We start from the raw sequence: 17804 nt of genomic DNA, 5'->3' as shown, positions 1-17804 counted from the left end.
GCAAGCTGGAATCCCAACCATGCACACCCTCCTCAGGCAGCGTCGACTCCGCTGGCTTGGCCACGTCCACAGGATGAATGACGGAAGGATTCCAAAAAACATCCTGTATGGTGAGCTAGCCTCTGGCAAAAGACCTCCTGGATGCCCCCAGTTGCGCTACAAAGATGTCTGCAAGAGAGACCTCAGAGAGGTAGACATCGAGCTGGACAACTGGGAAGAACTAGCAGACGACCGCAGCAGATGGAGGCAGGGGTTACACAAGGGCCTTCAGAAGGGCGAGATGAAGATCAGACAGCTAGCAGAGGAGAAGTGAGCGCACAGAAAGCACAATAAGGACTTGCCAGACACCCACTACATCTGCAAGAGATGCAGCAAGGACTGTCACTCTCGTGTGGGTCTTCATAGTCACAATAGACGCTGTAAATGAAGTCCTCAATTGAAACTTTAAAGGGCGCGATCCATAGTCTATGCAGACTGAAGGATGCCTACTAAAAGGTCAAACACAAAAATTTAACTCAAGCCTGCATGGCAGTTCACGGAGAAGGAATTACACCAGGGTTACATTAAGCACATTACATTGGCCCCCATGTTGGACACAACAATACAGTAGGCCCCCTACGCAAACCCGCCTTGCACACCCATGCACACAATCCCTAGCCTGGCCCCACGCAGTGCCTGCCTGGCAAACAGGAAGGTGGTTACCAATCTACAGATGGTTATTCTCCTTGATTGTTCTCAGGTCTCTGGCCTATTTCCCAAAAGCAAGGCCCTGACTGCCTTGAAAGCCCTCTGGGTCGCAACCCCACAGTCCTCAGCGAGGAAGTCTGACCAGCTTCTTCAGGTGCTCAAATTAAGGAATACCTCCACATCAGTCATTTACTTTCCTTGATTTTTATGTCTTCTTTCCCCCAAACAAGTTACATGTCTTAACAGCCTGCTCAATGTGTAATTACTAATTGTTTCCCCAAATCACCCAACTTTTATCCACTCATCAGTTATTCACTCTGACTTTTACATGACCTTCCTCCCACAAAATCACTCAGACCACTCAGTGTGATGAAACGATACTCCTATTAGATTTACATTTGCATTGACCCATATTTAAGGGCTAATAGGTCCAATATTGATGGTACAGGCCGCCCAGTCGGCCATCCTTGCCAGTTCTGTTCATCAAGGATACTTCAGTTCACTTCTGTTTAAAGAGGACCTGCTCCCAGAATCCATTGCTATTCAGCCATGTTTAAGTCATGTCAAGTTATGCTCATGTCATTCATTTGGTAGGGTCACATCAACTTGATATCAGGCATAAGGGGCAGCTGACAAAGGGGGTTTTTGCCAACAAAACCATGTCTACATGGGCGCTGGGTATGTGATCCCAAAGAGAATCTAGACTTCAGGGAGTATTTATAATCCACTGTCAAAAACTACCCAAAATGCTTTGAGATAGAGAGCTGTGCCGGGTTCCCTGAGATGCCTGCCCACATTAAAATGCACTGAAACCAATGCAGTGCAGAGCTGTGTGGATGCAAGGTTGAAGACACAACTGTGCTTGCATCCTCACAAGCCAAATAACATGAACACGCACAGCTGGGTTGGTTACACTCAACTGCAGTGTTATATGTTGTTTGGGAGAACTCTTTGTGAGGTGATAAACTCTGGTGTTCCGGGCACAAGTGGACGGGCAGGATACAGCTTTCCTTTTATTGCCTGGTTTCTGGGGTTCTGAGTGTTTGAGTTGTGTATTGTTGTCCTTTAACAACACTTTCACAAAGTGTTTTCGTGTTTGAACTTTCACAGAATCCAAGGCTGTAAGGGAACATTAGAATACTCTAGTCCAACCTCTTGGGTAACACAGGTCAGAGAACTGCCCCAAAATAACTCCCTGGGCAGCTTTTTTACACAAAAATGGCCTGATGAAGAATCCCTCATGAGGCCTGACAATTTGTCCCAATGGTTAGTTACCCATGCCATCAAAATATACATTTTGTTTCGAGTCTCAGTATATCTAGCTTTAACCTCCGGCCATTGGACCACATGAGACCTTTCTCTGCTAGACCAAAGAGCCCGTTATTAAACATTAATTCCACAGACAGATGCCAACAGACTGGAATCGAGTCATCCCTTAACCTTTCCTTTGTTCAGATAAATAGACTGAGCTCTTTGAGTCTACCACTATAATGTATATTTGCTAATCCTTTAATAATTCTGTCTCTTCCCTGAACCCTCTTTCCTCTGATACATATTTTTATGTATTTAATTTTTTGCAGCTGCCTTTGCTTCCTTTCCAAAACAAGTCAGTTTTCAAAACTGTGAACTTTTACAATTGAGGTTTTGGGGGGGAATCTAGTAATTGGGTGCTCTTTCAGTTTCCAATGATCATTCACATTCTTTCTGACTAAATTCTTCCTCCCAGCTAATTTGGCCCATCATAGGTTTTAGCTTAAGTCCATATAACTAATGGGTATGACACTATCATTGCTAAGACCTGTGGTTTTATTATTGTAATTTACAAATCTAACATACAATATCTGGATTTGGTTTATAAAAGAAGAAACTGCTCTGCAGAAACCTGTCCCCTGAATAATCTGAACTGAGCGCAAAGCAACCAGTGTTTAGTGTGACCTGTTGGAGAAAACATTATTTTTAAAAAGTAGAAGTCAGAGACTACCTACTTCAGTGTTTCTCAACCAGGGATAGATGTACCGTTGGGGTTCACCAAGGTCATCCAGGAGTACATCAACTCATCTAGATATTTGCCTACTTTTACAACAGCCTACATGAAAACATAGTAAAATCAGTATGATTGAAAAGTTCCTTCAGGCATTGACTTGCTTCTACTGGTTCATACATCTTATGCTGAAATGTAAGCACAATATTTCTACTCCAGTTCATTTATAGGATAATAAGATGGTAGAAAGTCAGTAAGTTTTCAGTGGTAGTCTTCTGTGATATTTTTGCTTGTTCTTGTAAGTAAGTAGTTTTTAAGTGAGGTGTAACTTGCTGGTATGCAAAATAAACCTGGCTCCTGAAAAGGGTACAGTCATCTGGGAAAGTTGAATGAAGCTTGTTACAAGACCTGAGATTACCTTAGAACTGTGTTTCTCAACCAGTGGCACACATGCCCTTAGGGGTATGCAAGAGAAGTCTGGGGGTACTTATTTTTTTAATAGGGTACTTTATGGAAGAAGGTTGAGAAACACTGATCTAGTAGTACAAATGGGATGGTGCTATTTTTCCATTGCCTGGTATCTCAGGGAATCATTTCTACCAATTCAAAATGAGGGTGAAGTGAGCGTAAAACAACAAGTGAGCATGAAGCATACAATCTTCCCCCACAGCTTCCCCTGCTGCCTCCTTTCTGGTCATTGAGAACAATCCCACCATCCTGCCTGTCACTGAGGTCTGTAATATGGGCATCTTCTTCAACTCAAACTTCTCCCTAGGCCCACGTAGCCAGGACTGCCTCTAAGTTTGGCTGAGTCTTCTGCAGAACATCTCTAAAGTACAGGCATTTCTATCCGTTGTGACAGGGTGAGGCCAGTAGAACAACTTACAAGGAGAAAAGCAGCTCAAAAAGCAGAACCAGCCCTGGCAATCAGGCAGAGTGGGAGCAGCAAGGGAAGAGGCTGCTATAAATTAATTAGGGCCAGCTGGTTCGACTTGAGGCTGACACAGGCCTTTTAAAAGCCTCCCCTGGTGCCCCCTCCCTCCCCTAGGGAGGGGCAGAGAGTGTAGGAGGAGGCTGGAAAGGAGTGTAGAGATTCAGCCACGTAAGGAAGGAGTTAGAGAGTGGTGCAAACAGCTAGCAGTAACAGAGACAGTAAGCAGCTCCTGCAGGTAGCCTCAGGGCTCAGTCAAAGTTTGAGGGACTGGGTACTCAGCCTGATCAAAGCAGGGGGCTCTTACCTGCTGCCCTTTGAGCCTAGGGACCAAAGCCTGACCCCTGGCAAGGTCAACTGGGCCCCATGCAGTGGGACTGTGGACTGAGCAGAGGACTGGGGACCAGGAGATACGTGGACCTTGCCACACCATGCACACAGCTAGGCTGTTGTCCAGGCTGCCACCATTTGACTCTTCATTGCTGCAGCAAGTGGCCTTGGCAAATGAAATCTTGCCATGCTCAAAACCGCTCTGAACTCTTAGGCCATTCTCCTAGCCCAGGGGTCAGCAACCTTTCTGAGGCAGTGTGGTGGGATTCAGGGGTCTGCAAGCTCAGCTCCTCAAGCTGCAGCCAGGAGTGACTCTCACTCAGCAGGTGGAGAAGGTTTATTAGACTACAGGGATACAGCTTGGTACAGATTCATCAGCATGGCAATCAGGAGTGGTTTGGCTGACCCATACTGTGGGGAGGAGATACCCCAGAGGGAACCCCAGGCCTGGAGATCCGGTCCCCTGCCTCCTTTGTTCCTCTCCAGACTAATTCCCCACAACTGTCTGGCTTGTAATTCAAAAAAACAGCCAGGCTCCACCTCTCCTTTTGTCTGGGTCCCAGCTGAGCAGAAGTGTTACCTGGTCACCTAGGTTACAAACAGCCAGGCCCGGTTGCCAAGATGACAGACAGCAGAAATTCCAACCCCTATGTGAGTCACTCACACACATGCACACCCCTCACTTCGTCCCAGGTGGAGTGTTGAAATCTGAAAGCCCTTTCTTCCCATTTGGCTTTGGCAAGGGGGGTTTTCGAAATCAGCGGGTCCTTCCGAAAGGCCCCTGGCTATATGGGCGACATGTGTTTCAAAAGCAGCACTTTGGAGTTGTGTGCTTGCCATTATGCTAATGAGGTGCTGCATATTCATGGCAGTGCCTCATTTAGCATCTGCTGAAATCCCTCATTACCATGCCTCCTCCACAAGGAGGGGACTAGTGTGGCCACAGCTGGAGTGTCAACAAAGGTGCATCAGAGGTTGACCTACTGAGGCAACAAGATGACCCTGGTTCTCACAGATGCTGCCTGTTGGCTCCTTGACAAAATAAGATTAAGGGGTTCTGGTACATCCCTGCATTATCACCTTTTCTTGAGACTCTTGCACCCAAACATGATCTGTTATGTTCAATGCACCCAAAGGTTTGACTCTATGGCACCAGTCACAGTCCCTCTTCTGGTGGGTTTCACGCTGAAATCCTTCTTCTGTAGCCTCAAGAAATCGGGCCAACAAGAAGCTAGCTGGCAAGGAAGAGACCTTGGTTTCTGAGGATAGGACGAGGAGCAATGGACTTAAACTGCAGCAAGGGAGGTTTAGGTTAGACATCAGGAAAAACTTCCTAACTGTCAGCGTAGTTAAACACTAAAATAAACTACCCAGGGTGGTTGTGGAATCTCCATCACTGGAGATAATTAAGAGCAGGTTAGATAGACATCTATCAAGGATGGTCTAGATGGTGCTTGGTCCTGCTGTGAGGGCAGGGGACTGGACTCGATGACCCCTCAAGGTCCCTTCCCGTTCTCGTGTTCCATGATTCCATGACCTCAACTTCCTTCCCATCAGGAATTCTGAAGAGCTGAATCTGTTTGCTAGAGGTGTTTACCTGTATGCCAACATGATGAGATGATGATTAGAGGAAGTGAGGTGATTGGAGGTAGAAAAAAGTTAGTTTATTGTCTTCACTGCATGTTCTGCTTCACCGTTACTGTGAGGGAATGTCACGTGAAGTCATGTCACTGGATGTGGCACGAATGAAACTTTGCAGTTATGTACACACTTCTTACAGTTCTCAGAGGAAAACCGAACACCTTTTCTCTCCAATTTATCAACATCCTTTTCAAACTGTGAGCAGCAAAACAGCAGATCGTATTTCAGCAGAGAGGTAAAATATCCTTTCCACTCCTACTCAGAATATCTCTTGCTCTTTTGCACAGCATTGCTTTGGCAGCTCATGTTCATCTGATTATCCAACCCCCAAAGTTTTTCAGGGTCACCACTTCCCAAGACAGTTCTCCTGAATTCTTTGTTTCGACGTCTATATGTTTAGTTTAACTATGTTAAAAGATATTGTTTATTTGCTCCCAAATTACCCAGACATCCCGATAGCTCGGTATCAGTGATCCACCTTTTTCATTATTTATCACGCCCCAAATTTTTATCATCTTCAAACTTTATCAATGATGATTTTGTTTTCTTCCATGTCAATGATAAAAATCTTAAATGGCACAGGACCAAGAACTGAACCCTGTGCCATGTTGTTTTATATCATTTTAGCTTTTTAATCAGAATGTCAGCCAAGTCAAGTGCCTTAACAGATGTCTAGTAAGTCAGCAATATTACTTGTATCAATACAACTTGTTACATCATCATTAAGATAAGTTACATTGACAGGACCTATATTCCTTGTGGACTTGCATTAATTATGTTACTGCCCTTTAAATCTTTACTGATCGGGTCCTCTTCCACCTATAATTGCTTACCCTTTTTTTTTTCCCCAAAAACTGGCACAATATTCACATTCTTTAAGTCTTCTGAAACTTATCCCGTGCTCTATGATATCTTGAAAATCAACATTACTGGTTCACTGAGCTACTAGAGAGGTGGAATCTCCATTCCTAGGGGTTTTTAAATCCCAGCTTGACAAAGTCCTGACTAGTATGATTTCGTTGGTCCTGCTTTGTTTCCTGACTTTTAAGCTGTTCCTGATTCTTGAGAGGGCTTTTCCTCTTATGCCCTGATGCTTACTTTGCTTATGAGCCCTGGCAAGGGACCTTCTCAAAGGCTTCCTCAAAGTCCAAGTGCACTGAACACACTGGGTCACACTTGTCCATATTTGCTGATATCCTCAAACAATTTGGAAAGATTGGTGAGGCATTAACAAAAGCCATCTGCCAGAAATCACATTGGTCTCTACCACCGATGATTCTGTTCTTTGTGATAGTTCCAGCAAATTTGCCGGCTACTAAAAAACAGCTTCTAACTAATAGGATTGCCTCTGGAACCCTTTACACTAGCACGGCTATCTCTGTATTACTTTTAAAAACCAGTGGTGTTAGCTATCTCATTGGCACCAAGTCCATGGATGCTCAGGGGCTGGAGCACCCCAGGAAAAAAATAGTAGATGCTCAGCACTCACTGGCAGGTCCTGCTGAATACCACCTCCTCTTTTCTCCCCAACAAGTCCCACTCACCACCAATCAGCTGGTCAGCAGTGGGCCGGAGGCACTGGAGAGGAGAAGGAGTGGAGGGCAGGAGAAGACAGAGGGAGGGCAGAGCATGCTCCGGGATTGGGGCAGAAAGAGGCAGGGTGGGGCCTAAATGGGGCAGAGAGATGTGGGACAGGGATGGAAAGAGGGAGGTTGTTGGGAGAAAAGGTGGCATGGGGATGAAGCCTAAGGTGGAGTGGGGATGGAGCAGCCCCCGGGAAATCAGAAATATAGCATCTCTGAGCTATTTTCCAGTCACCTGGTACAGAGGGTGAGTTAAGTAATAGGTTACATCCCATAGTTAGTAGTTCTGCAGTTTCATATTGGAGTTCCTCAGAAGTCTTGGGTGATACCATCTCGTTCTGGTTACTTGTTACTGTTTAATTTATCACTTTGTTCCAAAGCCACCTCTCTCCACCCCTCAGTCTGGGGTAGTTCCTCAGATTTGTCACCCTTAAAAAAAGAAAAAAGAAATTGCTCAGGTGTGGAAAATATCCCTTCCATCCACAGCCACGAAGAACAATGCAAATAATTTATTTGGATACTCAACAAAAGCCTTCTCTTCACTGTATCCTCTTGGAGCACCTTGATCATCCCGTAGCTCCACTGATTGTTTGGCAGGCTTCTAATATATGAAAAAATATTTGCTGCTAGTTTTTGAATCTTTTTTGCAAGTTGCTCTTTCAATCTCATTGGCCTTCCTAATTGTTTTTTTACACTTGGCTTCACAGGCTTTATGCTCCTTTCTATTTTCCTCACTAGGATTTGACTTCAATTTTCAAAAGATGCCTTTTTTTGCCTCTAGCCATCTCCTGTACTTTGTTGTTTAGCCTAGGTGTCGCTTTTTGGTCCTCTTACTGATTTGTTTTTATTTGAGGGTATACACTTAGTTGTACCCTCTCTTATGGGATCTTTCGAAAGAGTGTGTCCATGCACAAAATAGTGGATTGAAAGAGCGATCTGCTCTTTTGAAAGAGAGCGTCCACACAGCCCTCACTCCTTTGAAAGGACAGGCTAGAGATCAAAAAATCAGGCCCCATGAGGACTGCTCTTTCAAAACCATGGGTCTGTGGAGTGTCTACGCACATTTTCTTTCGCAAGAAGCTTTCGAAAGGGGGCGCTCTTCCTGAAATGGAAAAGGAAGAGCTATTTTCTTTCGATTTACTTTTGAAAGAATGCTTTTTGTGTGTAGATGCTCCATGGGATCTTTTGAAAAAAAACCCTTCTTTCGAAAAAAGCTTTTGAAAGAACTTGCTAGTGTAGGCATAGCAATGGAGTTTTAAAATCTTTCCATCCAGCTTGCAGGCATTTCACTCATGATTGTCTCTTACTTTCTATGTAATTAGCATCCTCATCTTTGTGTCATTCCCCTTTCTGACGATAAGTGCTACTGTGGTGGGCTTCTTTGGTATTTTCCCTCCCTTCAGGATGTTCAATTTAATTACTTTATGCTCACTATTACTAAGCAGTTGAGCTTTCTTAACGTCTTGGATCACTTCCTGTGTGCCACTTAGGACTACATCAAAAGTTGCCTCACCCTGTTTGGGTTCCAGGACTAGCTGGTGTCTAAAAATTTTAACTCCTCATCCTAGCCTGTGGTGACAAAATCCCCATCAAGACGGAGGTAGCTGAATTGAAAGGTGACCATCTGTCCCGTTTTCACGGGGACACTCTCGTATTTCAGGCAGGCTGTTCTTTTCTTTAACGAAAAAGTGAATTGTCCCGTATATTCACTCCCCCTGCTGAGCTGTCCTTGCCCCGAGTCAGTGCAGGTGAAGCTGCAGGGAAAATCAATCAGGAGCTGGCAGGACAGCATGGACTGACCAGCCAGTACATGCAGCATCAGGAGAGGTAGCCGGGGGCCCTGCCATAGAGCTGAGGCAGGATATGTTGTGAGGTAGGGTAGAGTGTGTTTTGTCCCCTCCTAAGATTTTAAGGGGAACCTGGTGCCCCAGCAATGCTGAGCAGCCCCTCTGTGGGACAGCTGTCCCTGCAGCCAGGGAGACCACTGCAGGGAGGTAGCCCAGTTCTCACCACAGGACAATGTCCCATGTAGCCCTACACCTTGCCCCCTCCTGGTCCTGTGGGACAGCCACCTCTATAGCTAGGGAGCCCCCACAGTTCGGGAGCTCTCCCATGGGATGGCAGCACCGTTGCCAGCACCTCAAGGCCTGGGGCAGCCACAGAGTTCTCCTGCAGAGCAGCAGCCCCATTGCCAGTGCCCTGAGGTGTAGGGTGGCCACCGTCTGCAGCCCAGGAGCTCCCCCTCAGCAGGGCAGCGGCCTCCACAGGGCAGCCACTGCTGGAGCCAGGGAGCATCCCTGCAGCATTTGCAGAGCCTGGCAGTGTGGCACAGCCAGCAAACCAGCCCCCCTTTTGCAGGGCAACTGCCCCTGCAACTGGGGAGCTCCCTCGTGAAGATGCAGCCCTGTTCCAGTGCCCCATGGCATGGGGCAGCCAGGGAGCTGCACTTGCTTGGCAGCTGCAGCCAGGGAGCTGCCCCCTACTCCCCCAGGGTCTCCTGTATTTGGCCTAGAGGTATATGGTCAACCTACTGAAATCCCCCATTATTACCAGTCTACCTGGTATTGTAGCTCATCTAATCGCCCTGAAAATTGACAAACACCTTTACCATCCTAATCAGGAGGTTGCCAGTATAGTCCTGTAGTTATATCTTACCACCTAAGTTTGGAATTTAAATCCATGGGGATTCTGTGGAGCAGTTTGATTAATTTAAGATTTTACTTCTTTGACTCTATGTTGGCTTTCACGTATAGTACCTGTCGCCCATGTCGCCTATATATTTGGTAAGCTAGTGTTGCTGTGTCTCATTGATTATCTACATTCCACCAAGTTTCTGAGAGACCTATTATATCAATAGCCTCATTTACTACCCAGCACTCATTTAGAATGTTTCAAATGTAAAATGATTTAGTACCGGCAGCACGAGAACCCCAGCAGACATCACCCACATGGAAGTCCCCCATGATCAACAGGTTTATTTCCTACACATTGCAGTTAGGTGCATAAGGAGACAGACATTCTGTTCACTATTTTGATTTGGTGGTCAGTAGGAGACATCATCAGCTAATGCCTCATCTTGTGCTTTATCTTTTAGGACATTGATCCATAAGCATTCAATATCATTTTCTTCTGAGTTATCCATGGCTCAGAATCAGGTAATGTCAATTTTGATATAGATTGCAACTTTCCTTCCCCCTTTGCCCACTAAATCTTTCCTAAGTAGGTTATAACCATTGATTGTAATATTCCAGTGATGTGAATCATTCCACCAGCTTTCAGGAGTAACAGCTCAATTGAATTTATGCTCACATATGAGCGATTTTGAGTTCTTCCTGTTTGTTGTGCAGCCTCCTTGCCTTGGTGAATAGGAGATGCAGAAATGTCCCCTCTCCTTGTCTTTTCGTTCCTTGACAGATTTTGTTCTGGACATCGCAGTTCTGTGGTAACTGGGTGGTCACCTCTTCCCTCTTTTTGACCTCCTCTTTTACTCTAACACTCTGCTAACTATTCTATTCAGGCTGTCCTTGAGAGCACTGGTCCCCTTCTGTGGAGGTGGAGGCTCTCCCAGCTAGACACTACCTCTTCCCCACAGAAGGAAGGACACTGCTCCACAAAACTAAGGCCAGCTCTGCACTGGCCGTGGAAGATCGAACACTTAGGTTTGATCTTCTGAAACGGTGCATTCTCGGGTCAGTGTCGACCCTGGAACCCCTGGTGAGCCACAAGGATTAAGGAACGTTGGCAGGAGGAGTGCTCTCACTGACCTTCTGCCGTGAAGACAGGGACCAATGTCAATGGCTGCAAAATCGATTTTAGGTACCCAATTGGTGTACCTAAAATTCCGTAGCAGCTGTCAACATTCTTGGTAAGTGTAGGCCTAACCTTAAACTCTCCACCCTATGTCACTTATTTAACAAGTGGTTCACCTTCAGAGTAACAACTTTGAGAAATAGTCACCGAAAGATAGATCATGGCAGAAAATCAGACCTAGCCTACTGGATAGGGAAGATAGCGGTAATGGTTCCAATAGGCTGGTTCTCATACCACCACTAACATCACATTTCTCAGCTCTCTGCTGAACTTGCTATGATCAGGCCATCAATCAGACTGTTTAGGGCTTTCTCTGTGTACTGCAATGCATTGGTGTCCCTCCTGCAGCCTGACAAAGATTTTCCATTGCAGTGATATGGGGTTAGCCGGTCTGGATCCTTTCAGTAACTAATTTTGTTTATGGTATGGTCCCTCCATACTGCTCAGTAAGGTTTCATAGAGATTTCTGATTTTACTTCGCCATCTTTGTAGTGACTTGGGTTCTCTTTTGAGAATCTGCATTTGTTCTTAAGTGTCAGGCCTGCTTTGTCCAGTCTTCCAAGGACTCTAAAGGGACGCTGGTCTTGTTGAGTTTGAGTTTATTGAGAAGTAGGAATGTCATTCAGTTGCCAGAGAATCCCTCTCCAGAACCTGCAGAACTTGTGACGTTTTCCTCTACAAGTGTTGGCAGATGATATGTCAAATGGCAGTATGTTGGAAAAGAACCTCCTAAAAGGAAGAAGATCATTTGCAGTGCATATTCTGATGTTGTTGTGCTTTCAGCCAAAATCCAGACTGGGCACATAGACATTACTTCATTAGATTGGCCAAGAGAGTGTTCAGCACATAGAGTGGGGCCGGCTGCACTTCTGGAAACATTCTCATCGAACTCCATAAGGTTTATACAGATCTGAACCTTGTCAGTTAGTTTGGGACCATTACCATGTCTGCACATTATCCGTTAGTTGTGTCTATTCTGGAAATGACACCATCTGCTCCATGTGATTGAGCTATGGTTTCACCCTGGGCAGTGAAGGGAAGGAGACTCTCTTAGATATTGACAGAACAAATGGCTTGGCCTCTGTTATATGTTCAATGGGCTATTTCCCCCTCTAATTTTCTAAGTCCTTTGAATGATTTTGGGAATTCAGAGCTGTTCTAGATCAGAACCAGCATCTACTCATGTGGCACAAAGGCATGTGATCTCAGTGCCTTTTGGATTTTAATCGTGGAAGGCAGCTGCTACTAACTATGAATTCGGTCCAACATTCAGCTCGTAACGTTCCCTTTTCAGACATTTCTTGCATGTGGTGTCTCTTACCATGCCATTTGCTGTGAGGTGGATTGCCACGGGGCAGGCTTCTTTCATGCTTTTTTCACACTCCCTTTTCTTTATTCCATGTAAACACAGGCCTTTCTGGATCACTACTTGTATACTGATCTGGTCAGTCTTATTTCTGGATATACTGAGATGTTTTCCTCCCTATATCTTGGGCTCTATAATGGTTTCTCCTGAAGTTATTCCTAAGAAAATTTGTTGCTTCTGTGTGTACTGATTTTGGAGGACTGTGTTCTTGGCTGAGATAAGGAACATTTTGGAGTCTTCCTGGCAGTTGGAAGTCCCTCAGCCCTACAACAACCTCCATCAAAACTGCAGTCACTGCACACCAGTACCATTCCGCTCTCTCCATGTAACGGCTGGATGTGCAGCCTTAGCAATGGGAAGGAAGGGAGGAAGCAGGACTATGGCCTCATTCTTTGCCACATGCACCACAGAGTTCATTGCTGAAGCTTTACAGCCATAGTAGCTCATTCTGTATGATCCTCTGCTCAACTCTTTGTGAATGAAAAATCCTTTAAAAGTACCCAATGTATTATATTATCCATCTGGGCTGCCTTTTACTAGGCTTCTTCTGCCATAAAGTTTCCCTTCCAGTGTGTATAAACATGGACCATCTCCTGAATCTCTTAAAATGTGCTCTTCAAATTCAATATTTCTGTACATAAAACTGCTAACTAGCACTTGCTGAAGTGCAGTCATTAGTAATACTTTTCATTGGCTACTCAGTCCATCCGTAATAGTCTCAGAATTTTTCAAAATTTGAAGTACTGTAATTTCTTATCGATAATTTGAATATCTGTGTTGCACAGCCATAATTTAACACACTGCAAATGTAGTGGTGGAGAGGCTTCCATGTGTCATTCACGCCCCAAATGGCAGTGCTGTCTGGAATCAGGTTCTCCCTTAGGGTCACCTATGGCAGAACAGCCAAGGGCAAGGTCCCAGACAAAGGCTGTGTTTACACTAGCATTGTGCTTTCGAAAGAGGCATGCAAATGAGGAAATTGGAAAGGCAAAGGGGGTGCAGATTTTCATCTCTGGCACCTCATTTGCATAGTCTTCTTTCAAAAGAAAAAAGTGCAGCTGCAGCTCTTTCAAAAGTAAACCCCGTTTTCGAAAGAACCTTATTCCTAAGCCTTTTCTTTCAAAAGGAGAATATGCAAATGAGGTTCCAGATACGCACCTCGTTTGCATTTTCAATTTCCTTATTTCCATGCCTTTTCTGAAAATGCAGTGCAAGTGTAGACACAGCCAAAGTCTGATCCCAGAAGTCCTCAATGGCGAAGCAGACAGAGGATAACCACACAATGGAGGTGAAACTCTTGTATGGTGTTATAAGGGCTGTGAAGATGGATGAAGGCAGCAGCAGATAGAGGATTTCCAAACTGTTGTGCACCAGTCTCCCCACTTTAAAAGTCCTGAACAGGCATCTTCTGGTTTTGGGAAGACAATCACTTGCACAAGTCAAAAGTCCAGTGGTGATTGGTGAGTGGTGGTGGGACGAGGACAGTGAGATCCAGAAGTTCCTAGTCACAGACCGACACACAGACAGTGGAGGTGTGATTCAGTTGTCCTGCTCAAGGACTGAGGCAGGTCAAACATCTCAGCAGCTGCATGTATGACTGAGCATCCTTTTGGACCCGCTCTGCTCACGCCAAACAGGGAAGGGGCTAGAAAAGGTGCCCAAAAATAGTCTTGTGTTTGTTCCTCTTGGCTGGGTAGCTGCAGCCAGCAGCATCACTATCCCAGCAGTCAAGATGTAAGAAATGTTTAAATTTTGGAACATACATATCCTGATGGATAAATCAAAAAGAGACCAACCAGAATGATGTACAGCTATTCAATGCTTGTGAATTGAGTTGATTTAACATCAGTCTCACTGGCTTTTCCAAAACTCGAAGAGCAGATGAAGGACAGGTGAAGGAGGAGAAAGGAGGATGTATCCTGATGGACATGCATATCCTGATGGACTACTCAAAGAAGCCAATCAGAATGATATACAGTTGAAGGAGGCGAAAGAAAGACACACCTACTTCTGGAAAGGAAAGTCTTCAGAAGAATCTCATTTGCATGGAGTAGGCATTGCTATAAAGAACACGCTTGTAAAATGCCTCTCTGAGGTACCAGTTGTCATTAATAAGAGGGTTGTAACACTCCAACTGAGTCTCACTAACAACCACCAGGTGACTATTGTGAGCACATATACACCAACAGTGGATGCTGATTAGGATGTAAAGGAAGATTTCTCTCAGCTGGAAACCCCTAAGGAAGATAAGATCATCCTTCTGGGAGATTTCAATTGGCACGTATCAGATGAGACTCAGACCTGTGAAAAGGAACAATCAGGAAAGAAGGAGTTGGCAAAAAACATCTGAAGAGGAATCCTGCTCCTGACCAAGTGCGCTGAATGTAAACTTATCATAAACAAAAGGACAAGTTCAAAACGTCTTTGAGACATCCATGGTCAAAGCACTGGCATCTTCTTAACTACATCATAGTTTGTGTTTGAGATCACAGTGACATACTTGTGAGAGCAATGACAATTGCTGGTGACTATTGGACTAATCATCACCTCATTTGATACATATTGAAAATTAAGATTGCCCCCAAATGGAGGCTATAAAAGAGTCAGGTCAGGCACAAGCTGAAGGTTTAAGATCTGGAGGACCCCATTCATCATGACGAGTTCCAAACAGTCGTAGAAGAAAAGCTTCCATCAGAGTTTCTGTAAGAAATTGAGGAATGTTGGAGCCAGCTGAAAGCAGTAATCATTGATGCCTTTGAGGAAACCACAGGCTACCAAACCAGAAAACGTCAGGACTGGTTTGACAAGAATGATGCTGAAATCAATTAACTCATCAGTGAGAAGAGAATGCTGTTGTGAGCTTGGCAGAACAACATAAATTGTTATACAAAGCAAGAATCCCATGCCAAGGCCAGGGTGGAAGAACAACATAAAACCAGGGGACCTAAGAACAAATGGTGGACTGAGAAAGGGCAAAAATTCCAACATCTCATGGACATCCACAACACACATGGTTTCTTCAGTGCCATTAAGGCTGTACTTGGGCCAGTTTGTCATTGCATGAATCCCTGGCACTCTAAGGGGGGAACTGCACTTCGGCCATCACTTTTCTCTGGAAAAGGGATTTTGAAGATCTTTTTAACTGTAACTCAATTGTTGCAGACGAAGTACTTGTGCAAATTCCCCAATGATCTCTTACGGATGAGCTCGGAGACACTCCCAATCTTCATGAGGTACACAACGCCATTAATCAAACAAAAGACAACATGGAAATAGGTCCAGATGGGATCCCCTCTGAAATCTTTAAAGATGGTGGACATGAGCTACTTTGGCAGCTTTAGCTGCTCATTTTAAAAATCTGGATAAAGGGCAAGAACCCAAAAAAGGGGATAAAGTGGAATTTGGAAATTATCATAGCATCTCTCTCCTTGCCATTACAGGCAAACTTAGGAACGGATGCTTGCAACTTGCCTTCTTCCGCTGTTAGAAGATATTCTACTGGAATCACAGAGTGGTTTCTGACCATGTCAGGGAACTGTGGATATTGTCTTCAAAGCCCAACAGCTTAACTAAAAATGCTGGGAGAAAAACCAACCTCTGCATATAGCTTTCATTGATCTACGTAAAACCTTTGATTCAGTGAATCACCAAGCCCCCTGGACTGTTTTTTCGAAGATTGGATGTCCTGATACATATATTAGTGTCCTGTACAGTTGCTTCACAATAACAGGAAAGTGACTGTTCTGAACAATACTGGCTCCCAGAGTGAATCTTTCAAAGTTCACATAGGAGTCAAACTGGGCCGCATGATCCCCCCAACCATGTTTGCAGTTTTTATTGCCGTCATTCTTTATCTAATAGCTGGAAAGCTCCCAGCTGGCATTGAAATCATTTCTAGAATGGATGGAATGCTGTTCAGGCTTAGCAGGCTGAAAGCTAGGAGTAAGATTTCCACCACATTTGATAATGTAGTTATTAGATCTTCAAACTACCCTGAATGTGTTTGCCAATTCTTCCACATTTTGGTTTCACCCTCAACATGAAGAAGATTAAAGTGTTCCATCAGCCCTCTCCAAATACTCCATCTATTAAAATTAATAGAGAGATTCTGGAGAGTGTTGACCATTTCTTCTACCTTGGAAGTCACCCAAGGCATAGCTCAGATGGTTTCTGCATCAGTATCTGCCTTGGACTACCTTGGAAGTCATCCAAGGTAGACCAAGGCAGATACTGATGCAGAAATCCAACATCACCTGAGCTATGCCAGCACAGCCTTTGCTCATTTACAGCATAGGGTTTTGAAGATTATGACATTCAAACATTGAACTTCTTGTTTATCAAGCTGTTATTCTTCCAACGTTGTTTTATGGGTCTGAAACCTGGATAACCTACAGACATAATTTGAAAATTCTTAAAAGGCACCACTAACACTGCCTCTGCAAGACCTTGAAAATCACATGAGAAGAACGGGAATACTGACATTAGTGTTCTGGAAGAGGCAAAGACCACCAGTATTGAAACAATGATCATCTGTCAGCAACTTTGCTGGACTGGTCACATTGTCCAGATGCCAGACCATCGCCTCCCAAAAGAGGTCCTGTTCTCTCAGATGAAAGAGGGTAATGTGATGTGGGAGGACAGCAGCAGCGTTGTAAGACCTTGCAGAAGCATAACTAAAGAAGCATGATATTGATATTGACGCTTGGGAGACACTGGCCCATGGTCTCTCCATTTTGAGCGAAGTCCTATGCAGTGGTCCCTGCATTTTGAACTTGCCCACCGACAAGCTGAAGAGGACAAGCTGCACAGGAGGAAGGAGGAATCTTTAAGTCATGGTCAACAGCCTCCTGCCACACCTGGAAACATCTGTCCTCACTGTAACAGAACTTGTGGTTCAAAGATAGGTCTTATCAGCCACCTGAGGATCCACAATTCCCATGGAAGATGATCATGCTTGGCAACGAGTGATCACCCATCATTAAGAAATTTGCCATATTCATATACAAACTCCAGTAACTTCATCAGACCTTCTGTTGTATCAGCCAATGTCACTGTGTCATCTCCAGAACTAACATTATTCATGCTTTTTTCCATTCATCTTAGTACCATCTTCTGGGTTTTTTTGAATTACTTTAGTTAAACACTTGCTGTACACTGTGAATAGTCACATTACATAACCATGTGTCATTCTTTTCCTAATTTCATTTTCATTTCCCATTATAATCACCAGTGTAATTGATTTAATGCTGGAAGTTTGTATCCATACATCCCTACAGATCTTAATATGCTGAGCAATTTGTAGTGGTAGATTCTGCCAAATATTTTTGGAATTCAAGGAAATACAAATTTACTCTTTCTCCCATTTCAACTGATCTCTCTAATATGAGCTCCCAGTTCATAATGGGGTTTATCATGGCCTTTCCATGTTTGACGCCATATTGTTATTTCCTGACTTATGCATCAGTCTTTCCTGCT

Source organism: Carettochelys insculpta, chromosome 30 (genome assembly GCF_033958435.1).
Source record: "Carettochelys insculpta isolate YL-2023 chromosome 30, ASM3395843v1, whole genome shotgun sequence".
Taxonomy (NCBI): Eukaryota; Metazoa; Chordata; order Testudines; family Carettochelyidae; genus Carettochelys; species Carettochelys insculpta.
This window is presented reverse-complemented; position numbering follows the sequence as displayed.